Raw genomic sequence first — 25,947 nt, forward strand, 5'->3', positions numbered from 1 at the left:
GCTGGACTTTGTGGACTTGGAGGGCTTTTCCAGCTTCAATGATTGTGTGATTCCCACAGAACAAGAATTCCTCACCCCAAACCCTCCCAGACTGAATGGTGACATCGAATAGGGGTGTATTTAACCACAGAGACATTGGTTAAAGCCCACAGACGTCATCCAGAACTGTTGAGTCTTTGCTTCTTTTAAGGATAAACTGTCCAATTAAGAAATGACACCTAAATTATTTTTACTTTTAACCCAATAACCAACCACCTGTGCCCTGCAATGGGGACCTTTTTATCCAATTACACAAAACCACCCAAACCCGTGGAGAAGAAGGTGAAGAAGAAGATGAAGAAGAAGGTGAAGAAGAAGGAGAACATGAAGGACTAACCTCTGCCCTTAAACCTCCATCTTGCTTTATATATTTATTACCATATTCTAAAGCCTTAAACTCTAAGTTTTCCACCATGTGATGTTACACATTTCTATTCAAACTCCACACCCACAATCCCAGTGCTATTACTCAATTTTAGCCCAGTAACCAACCACCCATGCCCCACAATGGGGACTTTTTTATCCAATTACACAAAACCACCCAAACCCATGGAGAAGAAAGTGAAGAAGAAGGCAAAGAATGTAAAGAAGAAGGTGAAGAAGAAGAAGAGGAAGGACTAACCTCTGCCATCTTGCTTTTTCTATATTGCTATATTCTAAACCCTTAAACACCTTGTGATATCACACACTTCTATTCAAACTCCACACCCATAATTTTAGTTCTATCATTCAATTTTGGAAGCCTTCTCCATGGCCTCAGGTCAAATGTAGTGTTCTCTTTGGGGTCAGCACCTGTCAGCACAGAAAGCCTGAAATTCTCAGCAGCCAGGGTTCCAACACAGAATGTGGCCAAAAAAGCCGCCAAGGACAAATCCGTGTGAGCCCTCAGGGCCTCTGCAGCCATCCCTTGGGAAAGGGCAGGGATAAGGGCGTGGCTGGACAGCACAGGACAGGAGGTTTCACTCAAGAACAAGCAGATCCAAATGTCCTGAGAGAGAATTTCCCAGGAATTCATTGTGGGACGTGTGTGCTGCCACCCCAGAAGCATCTCAGAGGCAGCTCCTTCCTCGGGCACCTCCCAAGCACTCACAGCTCCCAGCAGGAATTCCCACTGGACACAGAGAGAACAACTCAGCACCCTGGAGGCCAAAGGGAGCTGCTGAGCCTTTGGAGATGCCCACAGTGTCTGCAGGAGCTCCCTGGGTGCTGCAGAGGAAGGAGCAGGAGGGTTTTGTGCCTCACCTCCCACGGCCAGGCCCAGCGCCGTGATTCACCCACGCTCCCCAACCTGCCAAGGTGTGAGTGCTTGGGCGCCTTCCAGGCTCTGCCTGCCTCTGCCTCGGCATCACAGCAGGCTGGAAGTGATTCCTGGAGACGGGGAAGGAGCTGCCCCAGGCAAAATTTTGGTGCATTAAATGTCTGGTGAAGCCCCGTGAGAGATGGAAGCCAAATCAATTATGAGTTGAGGCCTGATGCCCTTCTCCAGCTTTATGGGAATTTCCACCAACCTGAACTAGGAAAACTGTCTTGTTAGGAGGTGATACAGGAGTCAGCATGGAGGAGAGAAGCCCCAAATGTTTGAGGTGCCTCAGAGAAGAAAGCAGCTTGTCCTGCTTTTTTTGATGGTTTTAAAGATAAACAGAGATCACCCCAGCCTAAAGCAATGCCCAGACGAGGAGACACCATTGTTGGGAAGGATGAAAGTTTGACAAGAAAGTCTCACAGATATGTATGATTGGCAGAAAGATTTTTGAATGTAGAATCTGAAGAAGAAATAGAAATGAAAGCAAGTTTTGATGCAGAAGAAAACAATTGCTGAGCCAGTCTTGCTGGACAACCAAGGAGCCAAAGGGTGTGTTAGTTAGAAGGGGTTTTTATGGCTTAGAGCAAAGGATAAACCCACCCCAAACAAGAAGATGTTTTTACCAAGCAGAAGGATAGCACAGGCAAACAACTCAGCAAATGTTGCAAGTAGAAAAAAGGTCTCAGAATTTTCCACTGCAAGAAAACTGAAAAACAGCTTCTAGCTTAAACTGTAATGCACTGACTTTTAGTGATTGGAGAACAGTAACATGAATATGGTAGTTACAGTAGTTATGATAGGCTATAGGTAAAAGTTAAGGTATAGATTGGTTCTACTGTGTTAAGATGCTCAGCAAAGAAAAGTATATAATGCATTTGTAACCAAAAGAAAATTATATAATGCACTGTAACCAAAAGAGAAGTGTATAATGCATTGTAACCAAAACCAAAGGGTCTCCAGGCCTGCCTGCAGCTGGAGCTGACAGCTGTGGGCACAGCTCTGTCACCCACAACCCTGGGTTGCTGGGACATCTTGGATACAATAAACTGCATTTTGGAGAGCCCCTGGAGTCCCACATCCCTCATTTCAGCTCTTACACACCATCCCATAAAGGTGAGAGCCAGGAGGGCAATTCCAGCAGCACAATGACAACCCTGGCAGCCTTTCCCTGGGGTTTGATCCAGAGGCCATTTCAGTTCAGGACACAGAGACTGCAGGGGTGATGTATTTATTACAAAGCACCCATCTCATTTGGCCTGGCCTTCTGGAGGTGTTGAAACACTCAGTCCCTCCCTGACCCCTTCAATCACGCAATTCCAGAATCCATCTTTGACTGCCAAAAGCCAGCATCCAAAGAGGACAACCCAGCTTTCCCTGTGTATCTCCATGAAAACAGACTCCACAAACTGGGATTAATCCAGTGATCTCGACCAGCTGCAGCTCTGGGGCCTGGGAGAGGGGCCCTGTGCTGCTGCCACCAGCACCCAGCACCTCTCAGTGGGCAGCTCTGACCTCTGGGAGCGTTATCCCCATTTCCAGAAGAGGGGTTGCCACGGCAACAAAAATGGTTTGCATTTTTAAATGCTTCCTCAAGGACGTCCATGAAGGAGGCTGATGATGAGGAGAGCACAGGGATGGCCCCAGCCCTGGACGTGCAGGTCTGGAGCGAGCCCTGGTGTCCATCCATGGATATTCTGGAGTGCAAGGGCATCCTCTTCATCCTCCCCCTGCAGAGAAAGCTGCCTGCATGTGCATCATGGAAGAGAAGATCCAGGCAGGAAAACTGTTACTGGCAGCTTGGCACAAACAGGGAAAAACAACCACAGCCTCACAAAAAAACCCAAAAAAAACCAAACAAAAAACCCCAAAAAACCAAAAACCAAAACCAAACAAAAAAAAAAAAAGGGGAAAAAACCCAGAAAAAAGTCTTTTTCTCCAGAAGGTACTAAAATTGACTCCACTCTTCTCATTTAAATGGACAAGGACGTTCAGGCAGCACTCGCCAAGTTTCCCTCCCGAAAAAGACTGGCAGAGAAAGTCCTCTGTGGGATAATTAACTGGCTGGCAGGCAGGAAACAGAGGATAAAAATAAGTGGAATGTTTCCGATGTGGAAGGAGATAATCTGTGGGATCTCTTCCCATGAGTGCTCAGCGACTCACGGATCACAGAGCCACTCCCAGGCAGCCACTGGGGCACGGCTTTGGGTGCCACCAGGGCAGAAGGGAGAGCTCCCAGGTCTTGGGATCAGCACAGAAAGTTTGGATTTAAAGGGACCTTAAAGCCCATCCCATTACACCTCTTTGCCAGGGTATCTGTTGCTGATTCCCTGAATTCTGGGGCTCAGGCTGGGCCCTCCCAGGGGTCTCCCCTGTCTGTGGAGAGCCTCCTGGAGTGGTCTTGTGTAAGGAAAGAGAGACCCACTGGATTTTTTCAGTCTTCAGGTTCTTGTTTATTATCTTATCTGAATTTTTGCACCCTGTCCACACCAGGCTCAACGCAGCACAAAAATGGCCAGCAATCTCTAGGTACAAGGTCTTTTAAAGATAAACTATTCAATTAAGAACTGACACCTGGATTATTTTCCCTTTTAACCCAATAACTGGTCCCAAAGAGCCCACAATGCCGATTTTTCCACCCAATTACAAAATGCCACCCAAACCCATGAAGAAGAAGAAAGAAGAAGCATGAAGAAGAAACCCAGGATGACACCCTGTGCCCTCCATCTTGCTTCCATCCACTACACACTAAAAATCCTAAAACCTGAATTTCTCACCAAGTGATATGCCTGCACTACTCTCTATAATCTGTTTCACACTTTTGTGGGTTCCAATCTATCTTGAACTGTAGGAAACTTTCTCCATGAGTGAGGGTCAAAGTCAGTGCTCCCCTGGGGGTCAGGGCATCCCAGAGCAGACACAGAAATATTCCCAGTGCTCTGGGTTTCCACACCCCCTAACACCTTCCATTAGGCCAGGTTGCTCCAAGCCCCATCCAACCTCCAAGGTGGAGCATCCCCTCTTTTTAAAAAAAAATTATGTTTGGGACACTGAGATGGATGGGGACAGAGAAAAAAGCAGCAACTAGCAGGTTTAAACCCAACATTTGAGCTGCTAATTGTTTTTAAATCCCCACAGTGTCCTGAAGGTGTTTTGCTCAGGTGAGAATCATTTCACCATGCCTGGGATGGATGCAAACAGTGCAGATTGTGCATGTGCCCATCCAGGCAAACTCCAGCTGGGATGCAGAGCCTGCATCCCACCTGCCTGCCTCCTTCCCATGTCCATGGATGCCTCCCACCCTGCCAACCTTGGAATTTTCTCCTGGCTCTCAAACCAAGCTGGAGCTGCTGCAGAGAGCCTCTGTGTGACGGTGTTCACAGGGGTCTCAGGTTGAGGGAAGAGACAAGGATCTGACTCCATGTTTCAGAAGGCTGATTTATTATTTTATGATATATATTACATTAAAACTATGCTAAAAGAATAGAAGAAAGGATTTCATCAGAAGGCTAGCTAAGAATAGAATAAGGAATGATAACAAAGGTTTGTGGCTTGGCTCTCTGTCTGATCCAGCTGAGCTGTGATTGGCCATTAATTACAAACATCTAATACGGGTTAATCAAAGATGCGCCTGTTGCATTCCACAGCAGCAGATAACCATTGTTTACATTTTGTTCCTGAGGCCTCTTGGCTTCTCAGGAGGAAAAATGTTAAGGAAAGGATTTTCATAAATGATGTCTGCGACATGTCTGTGAAACCACACCCTGCCTACGTGGACTGCACGGTCCTGCCAAGGACTCAGAGTCTTTCTGTGCCTCTGGCTGGGCCAGTGGTGGCTGCAATAATTACAGGGGAGCCTGTGGGCCTCGGGAGAGGCACAAGGAAAAGACAGACTCTGTGGAAGAGGAGCTGCATGCTGTGGGAGTTAATAATGCAAAATAAAGGGAGAGCTGGGTGTGGAGAGGGTGAAACCTGCTGGAGAGTCAGAGCTGGGCAAAGGCACCTGGCAGGGGACACTGGTGGCAGTGAAGCCATGGCCAGGCCAGGAGAGGTGTGTGGGACAGCTGGACATGCAGCAGGAAAAACACAGATCAGGCAGCAGCATTGGCTTGAAAGGAGAACAAGAGTAACACACGAAGGACATTGAGAGAGCCCAGAGGAAGCCATGGGAATGCTCAAGGGTTGGAGCCAGGTTGGGAGAGCTGGGGGATGCTCACCTGGAGGGGAGAAGGGTCCAAGGAAGATCTCAGAGCCCCTTCCAGGGCCTGAAGGGGCTCCAGGAGAGCTGGAGAGGGACTGGGGACAAGGCATGGAGGGACAGGACACAGGGAATGGCTCCCACTGCCAGAGGGCAGGGATGGATGGGAGGTTGGGAATTAGGAATTGTTCCCTGTGAGGTTGGGCAGGCCCTGGCACATCATGCCCAGAGGATCCCTGGCAGTGCCCAAGGCCAGGTTGGATGGGGCTTGGAGCCACCTGGGACAGTGGAAGGTGTCCCTGCCCATGGCAGAGGTGGAATGGGATGAGCTTTAAGTCTATTCCACCCCAAACCATTCTGTGATCCCCAAGCCTGACTGTGGCAGAGGCCACGGTGGGAGCTGTGGTTTGGAGTTTTGATCCTGTCAGCCACGTGCACTGCAGCATTGGGAATGTCCCCAAACCCTGGTGGCTTGCTGGAGATGTTTTAATTGGTCCCAGGTGTTTGTTTCCTTCTGTTTTCTAAGCTTCCATGGTTTGAAAGCTTCCTTCTTCACCAGCAGCCCTGGTTGCAAACCTTTTGGAAAAAAAAAAATGCCCTTTTGCAAGGGCTAAGAGCAGATATTCTGTGCACTGCTGTGATTTCAGAGCCGAGATTTAAAACCCAAGCAAACAGACAAAATGCTGCAGACTGGGAGCTCTGGGCTTTGTCAGGAACAGGCCTGGTATGTGGGAGAAAAAATCTTCCTCTACCAGTGCAATCTACAAGTAAGCAAACCCCCAGAGATCCCCAGCCCCCCAGCACACGTGTTTCTGTCTGTCCTGCTGCAGAGCTCCACATCTTCCCTCCTCCCACCCACCGTCTGTCCCTGCTGCAGCTCCCAGCCTTTCCCCAGGGCCTGCTCACCAAAGGATGCTCTTCCCCAACAGAATCACTCTCCTCTCTGCTCAGGAACGCTCTGACACCAGAGCTGCTCTCTTGGCATCACTGAAGTTGGAAAAGCCCTCTAAGATCACTGAGTCCAGCCTTGTGCTGCCAAAATTCATGACTAAACTGCGCTGCCCAGGCTCTGATTTTTGCCTCTCCATCTGCAAAGAGATAAGCACTGAAGCAAAAGTTTTGCCATCAGGTCACTTTTCTGCCTGTGTTGGTAACCCCACACCAGAGGTGTTGGTGGAGGTGGAAGGGTTAAGGCAGGCTGGGGACAAAAGCAATGGATTTACTAAATGAAGCAGAAAATCCCACTGTTTTCTTTCCTGCCCTGGCTGGAAAACATTTGCCTACTCTCCTCCCGACTTCCATCAAAAGCCCTGCAGGAAATCAAACTGTTGGAATCTGCTTTTCTGGCTGCAGTGGTTTCTAACAGGTCAAAGCATTTTTTAGCCAGCAGCAACCTCCTCTTCCTCCTCCCTCCTCACCTGCCCTGGCAGGGGTTTAACACCCATCCCTGATCAACACTTTTCCTCCCCCTGCCTGATCCACATCAAGTTTTCCACCCTTAGGAATGCCCTCAAGGTGCCCTCAAGAGAATATCCATGAGGAATTCCTGCATCCCCTGTGGGCTCTGAAATTGCCAACTCCTGCCGGCCACCAAGTTTTTCCAAGCGCTTGCAGGAGAAATGGAAAGTTCATTTCCAAGGAGAAGCAGTGGGATTCCTCACTCCCTGTGTGCTTCTTCCTCTGCTAAAGGAGCCATATGGCAGCACTTAGCTGCACTCACTATGCTGGAATGGCTTGGCCTTCTGGCTCTCTTCTCCAAGGCTGCCCAACTGTGTGATTGCCACCAAGCTGCCACCTGCCTGCCTGGCACTCACTGTTCCCCTCCCCGGGCTCCAAACTTCTGCAGGCAGCTCTGGAAGGCTGCAGTTCATTCCCAATCTTGGATTTGGAGTGGTCCACCTCGGTGTGACCACCCACAGCACCGTGGTGTAGGCAGGTGTGTTCCCTCCAGGTCACAGCCTCCCCATGCTCTGTGAGTCAGCATTCAAAGCCAGCTCCTCTTCCTCCTCCTTTTCAGACCCCATCATGTGAGTTCTTGTTATCTCCTTTGGGTCAGGAGGCTTGAGGATGATTTTTCCCGTTTGGCTTCTACCCTCTCCAAAATGAGTGAAATCCCAGGCAGAAAAAACCAAAAGGAAAACTCAACAAACCTGATAAGGGGTTCAGGGGAACACCTGGCCATTCTGTGTCACATCTGAGCCCACGTTCCAGCTCAAACCATGGGAAGGGCACCGTGCTCTCCTCTGCCCCAGGAGCACCACAAAGTGTCCACAGGGCTCCTGGGCAGGAGTGATGGAGCAGAAGCTGCTCCTCTCCTCTTGGTCACCTCCTGCAGCCAGCTCTGCACCTGTGAGGAGCACCTTTGGCACCTCTCAACATAGGATTCTCCTCGGGGTGTCCTGTGCAGGTTTAGGAATTGGAGCTGATGATGATCCCTGTGGGTCCCTTCCAGCTCTGGACATTCTGTGATTCTGTTCCTGTGTGTGGGGCAGACAGATCCAACAGGGATGGTCACAGACCTCAGCAGCTGGAAACAGCGGGAAAGGGGAGCCTGAAGGGCTCTGAACATAAATTCAACCTCAGGAAACGCTGTAAGAGAAGCCAGGCAGGTGTTAAATCACAACAGCAGGTATCTGCTTTAAGATCTTTTACACAACAGTGGTAACGATAAAATCCAGGTTTTTGCTTCCCTGTCGGAGAGAACAAATATTGGAGCCACTCACCATTACAGGGAGCAGGGTCTAGATGGGCTGGAAGGAGAAAACCAAGATTTTACATGGAGCAATAAGATTTCATATTAAAGAAAAAAAATCACATTTGGTGTTAAATTTGATATAGTTGCAAGGTGAGGCTCGCTTCACTCCCAGGAGGGGAGATCCCCAGTGGATCTTTGCGCAGTGGGTTTATCTGCAGCTTAAACAAGCAGATCACTTCAGATTAACCCAACTCCATGTCCTGGGGTACCTGGGGTGATTGCAGTGCCTGTGCCAGGCTGGGGCTGTCTGTGCTGCTGTGTCAGCCTCGGTGTGTGACACATCCTCCTGCTCTGGAGAGAAGGATGTGACTTGGGGGGTGTCGCAGACATCTTTTATGAAAAATCCTTTCCTTAGGATTTTTCCTCCTGAGAAGCTGAGAAGCCTCAGGAACAAAATTTAATCATTGATTATCTGCTGCTGTGGAATGCAACAGGTGGATCTTTGATTGGCCCATGTTGGTTGTTTCTAATTAATGGCCAATCACAGCCCAGCTGGCTCGGACAGAGAGCCTGAGCCACAAACCTTTGTTATCATTCCTTCCTATTCTATTCTTAGCTAGCCTTCTGATGAAATCCTTTCTTCTATTCTTTTAGTATGGTTCTAACATAATATACATCATAAAATAATAAATCAAGCCTTCTGAAACATGGAGTCAGATCCTCGTCTCTTCCCTCATCCAAAAACCCCTGTGAACACCGTCACAGGGGGGAACAGAAACGTGCACCAGGCAGCTCCAGCTCAACTGACCCCCTTCTCCCTGGGCTCTGCTCATCCAGCTGCATTACCAGAGCTCATCATTCCTGCCCCAAGCTCTCAGAGTTTGTTGGGACACAGTCAGAGCACCCAAAGGGGAAGGAGGAACCTCTCCCCTGCGGGTGAAAGCCAGGCTCAGCCTCACAGAGGTGGTGGCTCAGCAGAGCTCTGCAGGATCCCTGCCAAGCACTGAGTGTGCCATAGGATCAGGGGCTGCTTCCCAGACAATGCCAGGAGAGCGCCCATCAATCCAGCTCGCTTTGCACAAAGTCTTTATTTTTAGTGCTCAGAGCGAGCGGTGCCAGATTGGCAGCTTTATAAATAGAAGACTTCTATTTATCCTGCAGTCTGGGGAGCGCCGTGCTAAGTCACTCTTACGACCTCAATAAATCCAGATGAGGTGCTCTCGAGGCTGTGTCACCATAGAAATGACATCTCCTCTGTGTTCAGCACAGCTGGGGCGGCTGCTGCCCCTGTACCCCCGCACGGTGCCCTCGGATGTGCCACGGTGTGACACAAGTGTCATTCAAACAGGACAGGGCATCCCACCCTCAGAGCCCTCAGCCCCATCTGAAAGGCGATTATAAGCCTTACATTTTGGGGATTTGAGGGGATTTGGGGACAGGGAGCATCACACTCTACACCATGTCCCTGAGTGATGGCCAGAGGCTGCTCAGGGCAAGGTTCAGGAAATCGTGGTGCCCTTGACCCTATGGCAAAACACCAGGGCTGGGAGGGAGAACAGGGGGAAAAAAGGGTACAACAGGAAAAAACAGTGTGGTTTGAATGGATAACTTATGTGCCATAGTGAGATATTGCTTTCCTAAGAAGCTGACTCACTAACAATTAAAACACCAAATCAGAATCACAGAATGGTTGGGGTTGGGAGGGACCTTAAAAATCATATCGTTCCATGGGCGGGGACAGCTTCCACTATCCCAGGATGATCCAAGCCCTGTCAAGCCTGGCCTTGGGCACTTCCAGGGATCCAGGGGCAGCCACAGCTGCTCTGGGCAGTGCCAGGGCCTGCCCACCCTCACAGGAACAATCCCTAATTCCCAATATCCCATCCACCCCTGCCCTCTGGCAGTGGGAAGCCATTCCCCCTTGTACTAAGTCCCTTTCCAGCTCTCTCAGAATCTCTTTAAGCTCTGGGAGTCTACAACCTCCCTGGACTCCTAATAATTCTTTCCCTCTTAAAAATAAAAACAAAACCACCATCCTCTCCAATTCCCTTCCACTTTTCCACTTTTTTTTTTTTTTTTTTCCTTCCAGTGAGGGGTTGCTTCATTTAGTCTGTGGCATTATAACAATTCCCAGCACGACAAGCATTTCCTAGTGGTCACACAGCTGCCTTTGAACTGGTTGTGCTGGTCCCAGGGACAGGGAGTGCTCCTCCTGCTCCTCCTTTCAGGATGCCTGCTCCCAAAAACGCCACCAAATTCCTCATGCATCCACCTGAGCCCATGCACTCCTCCAAAGCCCAGGCCTGCTGCATGCCTGGACACTGACTGGTCTTCCTCTAGGCTCTCAGCCAGGGAAGGGCAAGGGGAAAAGGTCTGGAAGGCTCCAGTGACCCTGGAATTGCCTCTGTGGGAACCAGCCTGTCCGGCTGCCGGGAGCGAGGGCGCTGGGAAGCGGAGCGGATGAAAGAGCAGAGGAATTCCAGCAGCTGGAGGTTCCTGATCCTTTCATCTCGGGGAGATTTGCTGCAGCTTCCAAAGCTGGCAGGCTGCAGCAGTACAAGCTGCTTGGCTCAGGCACAGCTCTTTGTCTGGGCAGCTGCTGGGCAGCAGGAGGAAGGCTCTGGATTGGGATGAGCCTGCCCGGGCTGCCCACAAGAGCTCCATCCTCCTCCTCCTCACCTGACCTAGAGCGGGGTCTGCAATAAGTGCAGAACCCCCCAAAAGTGTGAAAAGATGATTGTGGAAAGGAGCAATCTTATTAATGTCATATCATCATCAAATGGGTTGGGCTGGAAGGGCCTTAAAGCCCATCCCATTCCACTCCCTGCCATTCCAGGGACACCTTCCACTGTCCTAGGTCGTTCCAAGCCCCATCCAACCTGGCCTTGGGCACTTCCAGGGATCCAGGGGCAGCCACAGCTTCTCTGAGCACCCTGTGACAGGGCCTGCCCACCCTCACAGGGTACAATTTCCTCCTAATATCCCATCTAACTCTAACCCTGCCCTCTGTCAATGGGAAACCATTCCCCTTTCAAAGCTTGAACCTGGAATGGCTGCTGGAGAGCCTGGAGGTTTGGGTTTTGTGGGCATGGAGGGGAATGGAGTTAAATGCAAAGTGAAGCAGGTTGTGAAGAAGAAGGAATAAAAAAAAATTTAAAAAGGTAATATATAATTAAAATTTAAAAATAAATAAATAAAACGTTAAAAATTAGTTAAATGAGTTAAATAAACCAGGCCTTGTGAGTTATTTGCCATGCGTTGCTGTCCAGGTTTAGAGTGACAAATCTGAGCACTAAAACCACCACAGAGCCATCAGAGAGCTGCCTGTGATGCTAAACAGGGATTTCAGCCAAATTCCCAGTGCTCAGGAGAGGCTGCATCACTCACAGGCCAGGATGGGATCAGGAGCTGGGATGAGAATGAGAATCTGGGATGGGAATGAGAATCTGAGATGAGATTGAGAATCTGGGATGAGGAGTGCTGGAAGGCACACTGTGAGAAATGGATTTGTAGAAAATCCTCAAAACCTGACAGAAGGCTCACATACTATACATCTGTTTGCAAACCTTAACCTTAGTATTAAAAATAACTCAAAAATTACTTTAAAATACCATAGAATTAGACAAACATTGTTGAGAGAGAAAGTGAACTAGAAACGATTCAAAGGATGGCTTTGCAAATAAGACTTTAAAGAAATAGAACTATGGAAGATTCATTGTAGTAGGGCCCATGAAGAGTAATTTTAGATGATTGGTTTTAAGGCATTTACAGCAAAGCTCATGGGCCAAGAAACACCTGTTTTGTAATTAGGAAATTGTTAAATTCTAACAGTAATGCTGTGAATTATAACATCTGTATTGCCTCACCCTTCACAGGAGACTGAAAAGGGAATAAAAGTTTTTAAAACACCTTTCAGTTACCTCATCTCTGGGTCAGAAAAGACCTTAATCCAACAGCACGTGGGTGCTGCAGGATATGATCCCATTTCACACAGACGCTCCAGAGGTTTCAGAATGAGTTAGTTCCCTTTGCCTGAAATGACAGCAGCAGCTTTCAGATGCTTTCAAAAAATAAAATTTAAAAAAGATTGTTGAAATGTCTATTTTGGGATTAAACCCTTCAGTCTTTCCAGGACAGAGGGGATATTGTGCTGCATAAGGCAGTGTTTGGGAGGGTGAGGTTCCCATCCAAGCCACCCCAGCTCTCATCCATCCTCCTTCCCAGAGGCATGGAAGCAGTTTGGTGTCCCAGCAAGTGAGAAGACCCCAAGCTCAGCAGGAGCCAGAGGGACAGCACAGGCCCAGCCCTGGAAAGGGAGGTGGAATAAAGAGCTGGAGGTGCCCGAATAAAGCTGTGAATGGTTTGGCAGGAGAGTGGGGTGTCCTGTGGCCTGTTAGCACCCCCAGCTGGTCTGCCATGGCTGGTTCCCCTCCAGCACAGCCCCAGCTCCCAGGGACACGCTGCTCCTGCCAGGACAGAGCCACAGAGTCACAGAATCACAGAATCACAGCATCACAGCATCACAGAATCACAGAATCACAGCATCACAGAATAATGAGGTTGGAGGAGACCTCCAAGGTCATCAAGTCCAACCTATGCCCTAACACCTCACCTAGACTATAGCACCAAGTGCCATGTCCAGTCTGTTTTTAAACACATCCAGAGATGGTGATTCCACCACCTCCCTGGGAAGAGCATTCCAGTACTTTATTATTCTTTCTGTGAAATTTTTTTCCCCTAATATCCAACCCATCCCTTCCCTGATGTAGCTGGAGACTGTGTCCTCTAACAACACTTTGTGCCTTGCACCTCCCTGTGATGGTGTTCACAGGGGTTCTTGGATGAGGGAAGACATGAAGATTTGACTCCATGTTTCAGAAGGCTTGATTTATTATTTTATGATATACATTACATTAAAACTATACTAAAAAATAGAAGAAAGGATTTCCTCAGAAGGCTAGCTAAGAATAGAATAGCAAAGAATGATAACAAAGGTTTGTGGCTTGGACTCTCTGTCTGAGCCAGCTGTGCTGTGATTGGCCATTAATTACAAACAACCACATGGGCCAATCACAGATGCACCTGTTGCATTCCACAGCAGCAGACAATCAATGTTTACATTTTGTTCCTGAGGCTTCTCAGCTTCTCAGGAGGAAAAATCCTAAGGAAAGGATTTTTCATAAAATTGTCTGTGACACCAAGCTGTCCCACTGCAGTGACCACAAACTGGCTCTGAATTGTCACACTCAAAATAAAATAATAAAATTCCATGGAGCAAATCCTACTCTCAACTGCAGACCTGCTCTAGCACCAGCCCAGCTGGGCTAAGTCAGTGTTCAACCAACATGAAGCAATTTAATCCATTGTTCAGTGGGAACCCCTCCCCAGAGCTGTGTTTCCTGCACAACCACCATGGGCTGGGAATGGGCAGGAAAGATTGGAAGAGCCTCCTGTCCCATCTCATCCCCCAGAGCCCTGATGGCAACCCCAGGGCTGTCCCCACCCTGGAGCTGAGGCAAACCCTGCCTGCCATGAGGTGTAACATGGTTGGCAGGACTTGACACGGAGTTCAGGGCAGAAGGAACACGATATTCCTCTTGGCTGTCTCATTTCAAACCCTTGGAGATGAGCTCAAATCACCCCTCAAGCTGGACACGGGGTATTTCCTTATTTCCTTCCTCGTGCCTCAGTTTCCTGCCACAGTTATGGGAAGGAATTGTTCCCTGGGAGGGTGGGGATGGAATTCCCAGAGCAGCTGTGGCTGCCCCTGGATCCCTGGGAGTGCCCAAGACCAGGCTGGACATTGGGGTCTGGACCAACCTGGGATGGTGGAAGATGTTTCATGGCACGGGGGGTGGAACTGGATGATCTTTAAGGTCCCTTCCAAACCAAACCATGCCAGGATTCCATCCTGCCTGTGCCCAGAGGGGATGGAGCTATCAGGATGTGCCAGCTTTGGCCTCATCCTTGTGCCCACCAGGAGCAGCAGTTTGGTGTCAGTAAATGGAGAAGCAGCCCCTGAGTGTGCAGTTTATTTATTTCCAGATCATTAAGCCTTCTCCTAGCGACAGTGTTTAAAAGCCATGATGACGTTTCATTCCTCCTTCCCCCCCCCTTTCTGCTGTTTGGCTCTTGAAAATTAAAAGATAAGCTTTGTAAATCTCACTGAGAAGAGGGAACTGTCACTTCAGCTTTAGAAGAAAAGCCAGCAAAGAAACAAAATTCCTCTTTTGGCAGAGGAGGAAAAAAAAAATCCATTATTAAAGGCTTAGAGACAAAGGCTCTCGACACAATTAAAGGCAAACCTAAGCCTTTGAAAGCAGAGGGCATGACACTGGAATACACACAAGAGGTGGAGATGAAAGCCTCCATTGTGGGGCTGCTGAAAAAGTTAAGGGGGAAAAATAAAAGAGAGGAGAGTTTCAATGGAGGCATTTGCCTAAACCAAACTGGATGAGAAGCTTCCTAGAGAAGGGCTGGAGTCTTCCCATGTGTTTACACAATGCCAAGAGCCGCTGGGCTCAGCCTTAATTAGGATCCTGGGGCATTACTGGAATAACTTGGGGAGCGAGGGTCACAATGTTCATTAAGCAGAAAGAAAACAGGGCTCTGATATTTTCCCTGGGAAACTTTCCACCTGGGCAGCCTAATCTTCCTCTCCAGCCTGCTCAGATGAGGGAGATGATGTTTGGTTTGGTGTTGTCAAGGCAGGAGAGGTGGCTGGGGACACGGTGCTGCTCCCCCGGCACACGGGTGACAGCAGCAGTGGGAAGATGTGGCCACCTCTGGAAAACACTGAGCCTTCATGGCTTTAAATCAAGAGCACCAGATCCAAGGATAACCAACATCCAGGAGGGCAGAAACGTAGTTGAAGTGCTTTGCTCCAAAACCTGCCCCTTGCTCTCAACCCCTCCATGTCCAACCAGCAGCGCCATGAGCCAAACCCTCACCTTGAGATCTCCCAACCACCATGGAAATCTCCAAAACCCCTCACTGCCACTTGGCAAACCCTGTGCTGGAAAGACACCACCAGCACCACTCCAGAAAACCATGGATTTGCCATCCACCCCATCCCGCAACTTCCCAAAGCCAGGGTGGCCTGACCCTATGTGGCTGGGGAGATGATGATGATGATGTTCCTGCTGTCCTAAACTCTGACTCCTCCCTGAAAGCCTCAGAGGGCTTCAAAGGAGAGCAGCTCCCTCTTTGCTGTGGATCACATGGGCTGTTTTTCCCCACCTGGTGTGCTAACACAGACAGTTTAATTTTTATTAATGCTGGGTTTAATCCAGGGCTCGGCAGGGAAGGCAGGAATTACTTATACCCAAACTCAGCACTGTTTTTGGGAGGTTGGAGGGGGAGACTGTGTGGTAAGGACAGTGCACAGGGTGCCAGGAAGGGCTCTCATTACCACATGACTTTTTAACCCTAATTCTCCTTTCCTGGGATAGCTGAGCCTGGTTTGGGATCACTCAGGTGGTGGCCAGAGCCACGCCAGGCACATTTACACCCTGCTCATAGCCACAGGCGAGCCTAATTCACTGTCCTCCACTCTGAAAATAAAAGCAAGGTCCAAGGATGGGTTTAGAGCCCCTTTTGTATGTGTGTGTGTGTTTTCCATTGGTTGGTTCCATCACCAAGGAGACGGAATTCCTACACTCGCTGTTTCAGACATAAATCCCGGCTCCTGTGCCAATGGCCATCTCAGCACAATTACATAAGGAGCGTGTGGTGTGCTGAGCTGGGGCTTTGCTCCCCGTATCTGTGATCTGCCGGGGTTTTGTGGCCATCCAAAGGGGAGCACAACATCCTCCAGGTCTGCTCCAAGCCCAAATCCCTCCTGGCACCGTGGCCCAGAGTCGCCTGGAATCACTCGCCTCGTATCCCATGTAAGAAAATCCTGCATAAAACATAAAACACAGCAGGGCATCAGGGAAAGGACAAGAATTCCTGGGCTGCTCCTGCAACGGCAGCTGAGGCAGGAATTCAGAAAATACCTCTGCTGCCAGGCCATTTCCTGTCCCCATGGAGCAGCAATGCCCCTCTCTGTGCCCTAATCCTGGTTTCTGTCCCTCCCCCCCTCTCAACCCCACTCCTAAGTGTGAGATCAGTTTTCAAAGCACTACACATGATGGTGTTAATGGGAACTCTGTGCCCGGGATGCCTTTCAGAGTGCCAAGTTTATCCCCCAGGACACAGACTGTCTCATGTTGTTTGCCTGACGCCTGTCACACTGGCTTCCATCTCCATGGCAATCCCGAAAATCCAGCACCTGATGGAAAACGAGAGGCAGAGCTGCTGCAAGGAGGGCAGGGCAGGATGCTCGGCCAGGGGATAAACCATGAGGTGTTTGCCACGGGTCAGAGGTGCCTGGGGGCTCTCAGAGCTGTGGAACCTCACCACAAAGCCCCTTACATAAATGGTTACCTAAGGATGTGTCTTCCCAGATCTGCATCACTGGGAGCTGATCCGCAGGAGGACGGCTCCAGTGACACATCGGGGAAGATGTGTTGGGAAGAATTCCTGATCCTGACTGCTGGAGGTCTTGTGGGGGTAATTGTTGCTGCTCTGAGCCCCCCCAAAGCAGCCCAAAAAAGAAAGCCAGAGAGATGATGTGCTTTGCAGCAGAGAGATCCCCCCGTGCACTGCTCAGCATCTCTGCATTTCCCCTCCTAACCTCCCAAAATGCAGCCCAAACACATCTGGTCTTCAGGACAGGCTTTTTCCATCAGCCCCTGTCCTGTCCTCTTCTAGAATCAGCAGCAAAACCCTTTCCTTGAAGCAACAGCTGGTTTCCATGATCTTATTTTCAAGCCAACTCCTTAACAGATACTCCCTTCCCCTCCTCCCCCCGCCCAGTTTTAGCTGTGTTACTGCTCCATCTGGTCCCTCCGTGCTTGGAGGAATGCCAGTACCTCCTAGGAAAGGGAAAAAAACCGCTTCTCTTCAGTTTGGGATTGCTGGGAAAACGTGAGCAGGCAGTGGCAGTGTCCGTGTCCATTTTCAATTCCGACTCTGGAGCATCCCAGGAGGCTTCCAGCAGCTCTGAGCCTGTGTCTGCTGCCGAGTGAAGGTGGTCTCCAGCCCCCTTGGGCATCTCTGTGCACCCCTTGGGCCAGCCTGAGGTGCAGAGAGAGGAGCTGAGTAGGTGACACTGCATGGAAAAACATTCCTCTGGGGTTTTAACCTGTCTGCAGACCTCAGGCATTCCTTTCCTCCTCCTTCTCTCCCCCCAAAAAAATGAAACACAGGTGCTGGTGAGGGCAGAGGGAAGCCCTGAAAGATTTCTCCAAAATCCAGGAGACTGTGGCACCATTTCTCACCTGTTGGGGAGAAACCTGCTGCACCAGCTCTGCTTTCCTGCTCCTGAGGAGGAGCAGCACTTTTTTAGGATTGGTGATAGGGAATATGTAGTTTGCACTTTCTGGATACACCAAACCAGACAAGCATCCTGGAAAACATCAGGAAGCCCAGTCCAGGATGAAGTAAAGGCTCTGGGGCACTTCCTATTGTTGCTGGTGCACGTGAGGAAAAGTTCCTTTGTTTTTAGGACAATAACTTCCTTGCCTCCAGGGATCCTGGTTCCTACTCCTTTCTTGCCTGTGTTATGGCTCAGGAATGAAAAACAAAGAAGGGATTGAGGAAAGCAAGCCCACGCAACCCCAGGAAAGGGTGGGTTTGTGCCCCCCTGAGCACGGGCTTTGTTAGGGCAGCCAGGGAGGTGTGAGATTATGGCAGAGGGGATTTTCCCTGCTGCCAGCAGCCCATGCCCATGGCTGGGTTTGTCACAGGCCCTAGGCTAGAAGACCCATAAAGGACAGGGATATAAAATCTCCAGGGCTCAGGGCCATGCTGGGAAGCTGCAGCCCCAAAAGCAGGGAGAGCCAGCTCAGTCTGCCTCTCTGCCAGCAGGGTGTCTGCATCCAGCTCCTGTCCTCGATGCCTAATCCAAGGAGACAGCAAAGACACTCACACTGCCAGGCATCCTCCTGGGAGCGGGGCTGTGCTTGCCAGGGAAGTGTCTCCACAGTGGGTCAGCATTCCAAGCTCTGGGAAGGGGCTGGTGCCCAGGCAGGGGACTAGGCAGCTGGCTCATGCCACAGTGACTTGCCAGGAGAGGCAGCTCCCTGTTTAAATCAGCACAGCCCAGAGAGGTCTCAGGTGCAGGAGGGAGCCCAGGCACCTCCAGAGTTGTCCTGTTCTTGGGAACACATTGTGACAAAAGTTCTGCTTTTCTCTTAAACCAGTAAAGAATTGTGGAATTGTTAAGCGTGGATGAGACCTCCAAGATCATCAAGTCCAACTGTTCCCCAAGCAGTGCCAAGGCCACCACAAAACCACATCCCCATGGCAACATCCAAGTGCCTCTTGAGCACCTCCAGAGTTGGGGACTCCACTACCCTGGGCAGTGCATTCCAAGGCCTGAGCATCCTTTCCATGGGGAAATCCTTCATGCTGCCAGACCTAAACCTCCCCTGGCCCAGCCTGAGGCCGTTCCCTCTTCTCCTGTCCCTGTTCCCTGGGAACAGAGCCCAGCCATGCCCCTCCTGTCAGGAGCTGTGCAGAGCCACAAGGTCCCACCCGAGCCTCCTTTTCTCCAGGCTGAGCCCCTTCCCAACTCCCTCAGCTGCTCCAAAACCTCCCAACCCTGGCCCATGATGCACACAGCACATTTTTAGATGCAGTTTAAAGGGATTCTGGATCAATCCCTGCCGCCTCCCCACCCTGGCAGGGAGGAGGTTCCCAGAACTCCAGGCCTGGCTTTGCTCTCTCAGCCTCTGCACATAAGGCCAGGTTTTAGAAGGTGCTTCAAAACCTTTCTCCTATTAGGAAAGATTAATAGCCAAAAAAAAAGCTTTTTTGGGGTGATATCCATCCTAGTTTTGTAAAGTGAGGGGGACAAAGCCTCAGAGTCAACAATGAGGGTGCCATGGCTTGGGAAGGTCCTGCTGAAGGCAGCAGAGAGGTTCCTACTCCTTTCCACAAACTTTGGAGCATGGAATGACTTACACAGCCCTCTGCACCACTGATAATTATTTGTGAGCAATCTGTGAAAACTAATTAGATGTTAGGAAGCTTAATTAGGCTGCTTTCCTTGAAAGGAGAGGGAAAATTAGGGATTCTCACATCCTTCAGTGCCACCAGCCCAGTTTAGCTGAGCTCAAGGCCCAAGTTACACCAGGCCAACCACAGTAATCCTTCCTGGGAAGGATCAACAAGGATGGAGTCCACCCCAACAATCCCATCTCTGACATGTAGCCCTAAAGCTCCCTGAGTCTTGCAGCCTTGGGAGTGTGACCATTCCCTGGGGAGCCTGTTCTAGGTGCACGACAGCAGCCCCAAATTGTGCTTCCAAGACTTCCAAACACCAACCTTGGCCAGGGGAGCCCTGGCTGTGTGAGGCAGAGTGTTCTTTCCCTCTGATCCAGCCCTGAGCATCCTTTCTGCTCCTCAAAACACACTGATGGCTGGGCCTGGAGGTGGCACATAGCAAGGCAAGAGGCAGAAGCAGGGAAGGAATCCTTTCCTCCCCACAGGACCTGCACCTGGATTCCATTGAACTCATGACAGGCCCTTCCCAGAAAAACTGAAACTTCAAGCAAGCTGATCAACAATTAACAGTACAGGTCTTGTTTATGTGGAGGGATTGGTGGGGCTCAGCAAGCCCTGCTCAGCCAAGTCATGGTTAAATGAGATAACAGCCTAGAAAATATCTAGGGGGCTAAAAAAACCTTAAAAACTCCCTCCCCTCACTGCGGGGAGGATCTGGAAGTGTGGAGATAAGGAAATGGAGTGGCCTGGGCTTGCCCAGGACTGAGGGTGCTGCAGCAGCACTGTTGAAGATTGCAATGCAAGTTGTTTTCCATTCCCATCTGTATGGCAGATTACCTTTGCCAAGTGGGCAGTTTGCTTTATCTCTCTCTTTGAGTGACCACATTCACACCTCCCTGGGAGGGGACATTGCTGATAACAGACTATTGAATGTCACTGCATGGCTGATAAGAACTAGAACATCCCATTGGGAGATGTGAGCCCAGAGGGAGGAGCCAAGCATTGCTACCCAGATATAATCCAGAGGTTTGTGAGACACCAGCACGGCTTTCTCCACGGGATTCCCCAGAGGAACAGCAGCTGCCTCTCCTTCCACTGCATCTTCAGAGGAAGAATCCATCCTTCTCTACAGATCCCCCTGCTCCAACAGAACCAGCCCTGACACTGCAGGAGGGCTGCAGCCACATTTCCAATGGGACTGCCACCAACAGCCTGACCCACAGGGTGTCAGGCTGGGTTCTGACTCTGGCAGTGTTGTTCTAGTGTACTGCATTGCTTATTTTATCCTTTTTTTTTTCTTTTCCCTATTAAAGAACTGTTATTTCCTGCTCCCATATTTTTGCCTGAGAGCTCTTAATTTAAAATTGATAGCAATTGGGAGGGGTGGGGAGGGTTTACATTCTCCATTTCAGGGGAGGCTCCTGCCTTCCTTAGCAGACTCCTGTCTTTCCAAACCAAGACAAGCACCCACAGGGCAGAGGGTGACACAAGCGACAAAGCAGCCCGATGGTGAAGAGGAGAACCTGCTCTGTGATCCCAGAGGGGCTGCATGAACGCCTCAGGAAGGCTTGGAAAGGCTGCCTTTCCCACAGAAACAGGGCTGTCATCCAGCAGACGGTCACACCACAGGCCTGGGGCTCCCCTGGCCTCTCTCCCAGCGTGGTGTCCCCAGAAGAGCTGGCTAGCTGCACATGGGCACTGCCTGCTCCAGCATGGAGAGATCCCAGCACTGCACGGGGCTCCCTCTCCCCAGCAGGGATCCAAATTGGAGAGTGATTCAGCAGGGTATTGATTGAACTCTCTGCAGACAAATGACCTCTCCCTCTCTCTGGGCCATGCTTTTTAGTGCAGGGCTTCAGCCTCCTGCACGAATATTTGAATAGACTTACAGTGGAGTGGCTTCACCTCTGCAGGGAGAGGGAGAAGCAGGAAAGGAAGCACAGGTTGCAAGTTTGAAGTTTCTGCAAGCAGGCTATGAAATTGAGTTTTTTCCATATAAAGAGGTTCCCAGTGCTCCCAATTCCCATTAGCACTGCACCAGAAGCACACACTTGGCTGCAGTTCTCCAGTCTGCAGCTCAGAGGAGGGTGAGGGATCAATCACGGCATCATTTGGGGTGGAAAAGCCCCCAAGGTCATCGAGTCCAGCACTGCCAAGCCCACCACTAACCTACATCCCCAAGTGCCACATCTACATGGGTTAAATCCCTCAGGGGTTAAATCCCTCATGGGCTAAATCCCATGAGGAATTTTTCCTAAAATCCAATCTAAACCTAAACCAAGATGAGCTACACTGGAAGAGGAGGGTGGGTGGGCACAACCACCAACATCCTAAGGCTCACACCTCACCCAAAACTCCTCTGCTCTCATTCAGCAGCACAAGAACTCCTGACAGAGGGGCTCCTCCATGGTTGCAGAGAACATTTTCCCTCCAAAATATGTATTTTTCCATTATTCCCTGTGCAAAGGAAGTGTTGGAACCGTGGTTACTGAGAATTTTACACTTTCTGTGCTGATATGTACCGACCCCCAAGAGAACACTGTATTTGACCTGAGCATGGAGAAGGCTTCCAAAATTGAATATTAGGACTAAAATTATGGGTGTGGAGTTTGAATAGAAGCGTGCAATATGACATAGTAGAAAACTTAGACTTTAAGGTTTTAGAATATAGTAATATATAAAACCAAATAGAGGCTTTAGGGCAGCAACTAGTCCTTCTTTTTCATAAGTTTGAGTAGTATTGTCTAATTAAATTAAAAAGTCCACATTGCAGACCACAAGTAGTTAGTCATTAAGTTAAAAGTAAAAATAATTTAAGTGAAATTTCTGAATTAGACCGTTTATCCTTAAAAAAAAACTTACAAAGAAAAAGACACAACTCCATTTTTAACTTATCAAAGTACTGTAAAACAGTTCGTAAAACTATAATATAAATAAAAACTAATAAACATCTAAATGCAAATAAAAAATACCATCTCACAGATTTAATCCCAACCTGAACAAAAAAAAAAAAAATTAAAAAAGAAAAAAAAATTGCACAAGGAAGCAGCGCACAAACCTTCACAGCCTTGGAGGAATCCAGGCTGCTTTACCCCAGCTGGGAGGAGGAATCTCCAAAGCGGAGATATTTCATCCCCACGTGGCTGCTGTGACAGCTTGAAATGGAATCCTGCAGCATCCGGGATCATCTGCATCCCAAATCCAAACATCCTGTGTCAACCCCTGCAGCAGAAACCGGCTGCTCTTAGGCTGTGAGCTTGGAGAGGGGGAATGCCTGCTTTCTGCAAGGAACCCTGCCACAGAATTCTGCATTCTGTTATTCATGTATAAATGGTGCCAGCCCAGCTCCCAGTTCTGCCTCTCATTACCTCCAGAATCCCACCCTTACACAGAATTACTCCTCCCACGAGTCCATTCCTAACACAAAAAAAAAAATAAAATTGGGGTTTCCAGTCTGTTCTTGAGCAGCCTTCATCTCCCCTACACGGAGGAGGGAAATCCAAGCTGCTCTTTTCTCCCACAAAATGGGAATCTGCCACCAAATCCAGATGCAACTGAGACCTTACAGTATAATAAACTTAATTTTTTAACACAGCCACTGCTGCACCCCCTGCAGACCTGGCTTTGGTGGAAAAAATGAGGCAGGAATTCCACGGCTGCAGAGGTTCCAGTCATCTTTAAAGGATGAGCTCATCTCAACCCTTTTCTTACATTGAACTAAAAATGGGGTTTTTTGCATCCAGGACAAAACTACAGCACCTCACCTCTATGCCATTCTCATAAACAAACTTCGAAGGTCAATAAAGAGCTTTGATAACAAATGAAAGACCAAACCCACCCCAGAACCCAAAGGGAGAGTTACAAACAGCACCTATTGCTCCTTGGAGTTCCCAGACACGTTGGGACACCAGGATTTTTACCCCTTTTCCAAGGCTGGTGGTGAAGAACCCCTCCAGGTAAAACACACTTCCACCACACAACAGTCCTGAATCCACTGAGCCAGGAAGGCTCAGGGATTTCCAGGAAATGAGTCAATCAGCAGAGGAGAAACACTGCATTGAGAAAGGGAATGGGAATTTAAAGAGATTCTTTTCAAGTTAACCAACAGAGCCGGCTGAGATGCAGAAGCCACTGAATTTGCCCTCGGGCTGTGGGGAATGAGTCATTTTCTTTTCTCTCTCTCTCTGTATAAATGTCAATCCTTAGTGACTTCACCTTTTTCTCTGCCTTGCTGGGAGACTGTGTCGGGCAGTGCTTAAAGGTTTTTAGCACAGGGAGAGGGTTGTTGGCTGCCCAGCCGGGTGTTTATTATGGGATTGTGTCACCATAATATTTTCTGAAAAATCCTCTTTGCCCAGCATTTTCTCCTGGGAAGCTGAGAAGCCTAAGAGAGGAATGAAAACAATAATTATCTGAATTGCTGCTCCTATGTTTGCCGCTTGGGAATGTGGCTTTGACATTGTTTATCAACAGGTGAATGTTTGATTGGTTCCATGTGAATTGTTTTAACTTAATGGTCAATCATGGCCAGCTGTGTCAGACTCTCTGAGTCAGTCACGAGTTTTTATTATTTCATTCTTGTTACACCTTCTGATGTATCCTTTCCTTTCTTTAGTATAGTTTTAGTATAGCATAATTTAACTATAATATAATATAATATAATATAATATAATATAATATAATATAATATAATATAATATAATATAATATAATATAATATAATATAATATAATATAATATAATATAATATAATATAATATAAATCAGCCCTCTGAGAACATGGAGTCAGATTCTCATCTCTCACCTTGTCCTGGTGCCAGAGAAGCCTCAGATTCCTCACCCCTGAAAGTGCCCAGGGCCAGGCTGGACACAGCTTGGAGCAGCCTGGGGTAGTGGAAGGTGTCCCTGCCCATGGTAGGGGGTGGAATGAGATGGAATTTTGGGTTCCTTCCACCCCATATCCTTCACCTGTGGAAGGAAAGCACAGCACAAAGCCATGACAGGATGGCAACTTTGCTCTCAGCTCTGCTGCTGGAGCTGTTGGGACTGGGATCAAATGTGGGCTCCTGCAATTTAACAGGAACCTAGAAAGGCAGGGAAAATTGGTCCATGAGATTTCCTGCCAGCCCGTGCCACCAGTCTCCTGCTGCTGAATGTGTCCATCCCAGCAGGGAAGTGGAAGAGAAGAGTTTGGAGCAGTGAATGAAATAAAATGTCCCCTCTCTATTTGAAGCCTGCACTGACGGCAGCACTTGCATTCAAGCTGCCACCTGAAGCTTTGTCCTGCTGTCCTCCCACTGTGGCACCACAAGAGCAGGACACAGTGACACAGAGATGCTCCCTGCCCAGGCCTCAGCCCTGCCCTGGAAACCTTTTTTTGGGAAGCTGTTAAATCAGGCTTCATGCTGGCTCCTGCCCTTCCACCATCCCAAATAATTTCTGGTGAGGGTCAAGTACCAGGAGCAACCTCCAAGAAGCTCTGAGGTGTTCACAGAGGTGCAGAGCCCAGCTCTGGGTAATTTACAGGATCCTCTGTGGCTGAGGGAAATCTTTGCCTGTGCTTTGGCTTCTACCAGGCTGAGCAACACAAGGAAATACTCTGCAAAATGATATGTGTAATCCTGGAGAGTTTTTTCCCAGCTGATTTTTAATGAGATGTGGTCTCCCTCCCCACCAAGCTCCCCTTCAGATTAACTTTGCTCCCTGCCTGGCAGGTCAAATCCCCACCAAAAACACATCTCAGAAGCTGCAAAGGAAAGGGGAAAAACACAGCAGAGAGGCAGCTGCACCCTGCACTTCAGGGATGTGCTGGGCACCTCATTGCACACACACATTCCCACTAATCCGTCCCCTAATTCATGCCACGTGTGTCTGAGCACGGAGCTGGCCCAGCCCAGGCTTTGAAGCAGAGCAGATGTGGAGTTATCTGCTCCACCAGGGCTCCAGGCAGCCAGGAGGGACAGTTGCCTTTGGCAGAGGATGAAGGCACCTTTCTGCTGGGGACAAGGACAGCTGGACTCAGCTCGTGCTCAGCCAAAACCTCCTGGGCCAGCACTCAGCAGGGTCTGACCTGGGTTCCAGCCACAGGGCCTCACTGGTACAGAGCTCACCATTGTGGGATGTAACAGTGCAGCAGCACTTTACAGCTCAATATTTGGTATAAAGGTTTAAATGAGCTGCTGTAACAATGGCTCACCTGCATTTCATCTTCCTGGAGCACTCCCAGCTTTCCACCTGTGCCCCTTCCTTTATACATACATATTATACTATTGGCTTTTTGCAAATATTAAAATGGATTCTATATGTGTGGTGTTAAAGTAGCTTTGCTATAAAGATCTTGTGGTCTGATAGAAGTATGCTTGTGTTGAAATGCCTGCTTGGATGGGATAACATTCAGTGAACATGTGATGAGGACACCTGCTACAGATGTGCCACCTATCAGCACTCACTGTCTGAAGGAAACAGGGACCAAAGCCCAAAGTGGAAGTGATGATAAGAATGAAATAAAACCACAACTCTAAAAAAGGCAGACCTGAGAAGGAGCCATGCTAAACAGTTCTTGGAACGTGTAAAGTGGTTTGGGGAATGTAAGAGCTGAAATGAGAGATGTGGGACTCCAGACAGCTCTCCAAAATGCAGTTTATTCAATCCAAGACGTCACAG

At 49.0% G+C, this 25,947-nt stretch overlaps 1 long non-coding RNA gene across 1 annotated transcript; it reads right to left on the minus strand.

The window, feature by feature from the left end:
* Positions 1–14,794: 14,794 nt before the first annotated feature.
* Positions 14,795–22,456, minus strand: LOC135450527 (uncharacterized). Its single transcript, XR_010441091.1, has 3 exons — positions 22,343–22,456; positions 17,148–17,352; positions 14,795–16,132 (listed from the first exon to the last, which is right to left on the minus strand). It is a non-coding gene; the product is annotated as an uncharacterized LOC135450527 (long non-coding RNA).
* Positions 22,457–25,947: the final 3,491 nt, after the last annotated feature.

This window comes from Zonotrichia leucophrys, chromosome 7 (assembly GCF_028769735.1).
Source record: "Zonotrichia leucophrys gambelii isolate GWCS_2022_RI chromosome 7, RI_Zleu_2.0, whole genome shotgun sequence".
In the NCBI taxonomy this organism is placed as follows: Eukaryota; Metazoa; Chordata; class Aves; order Passeriformes; family Passerellidae; genus Zonotrichia; species Zonotrichia leucophrys.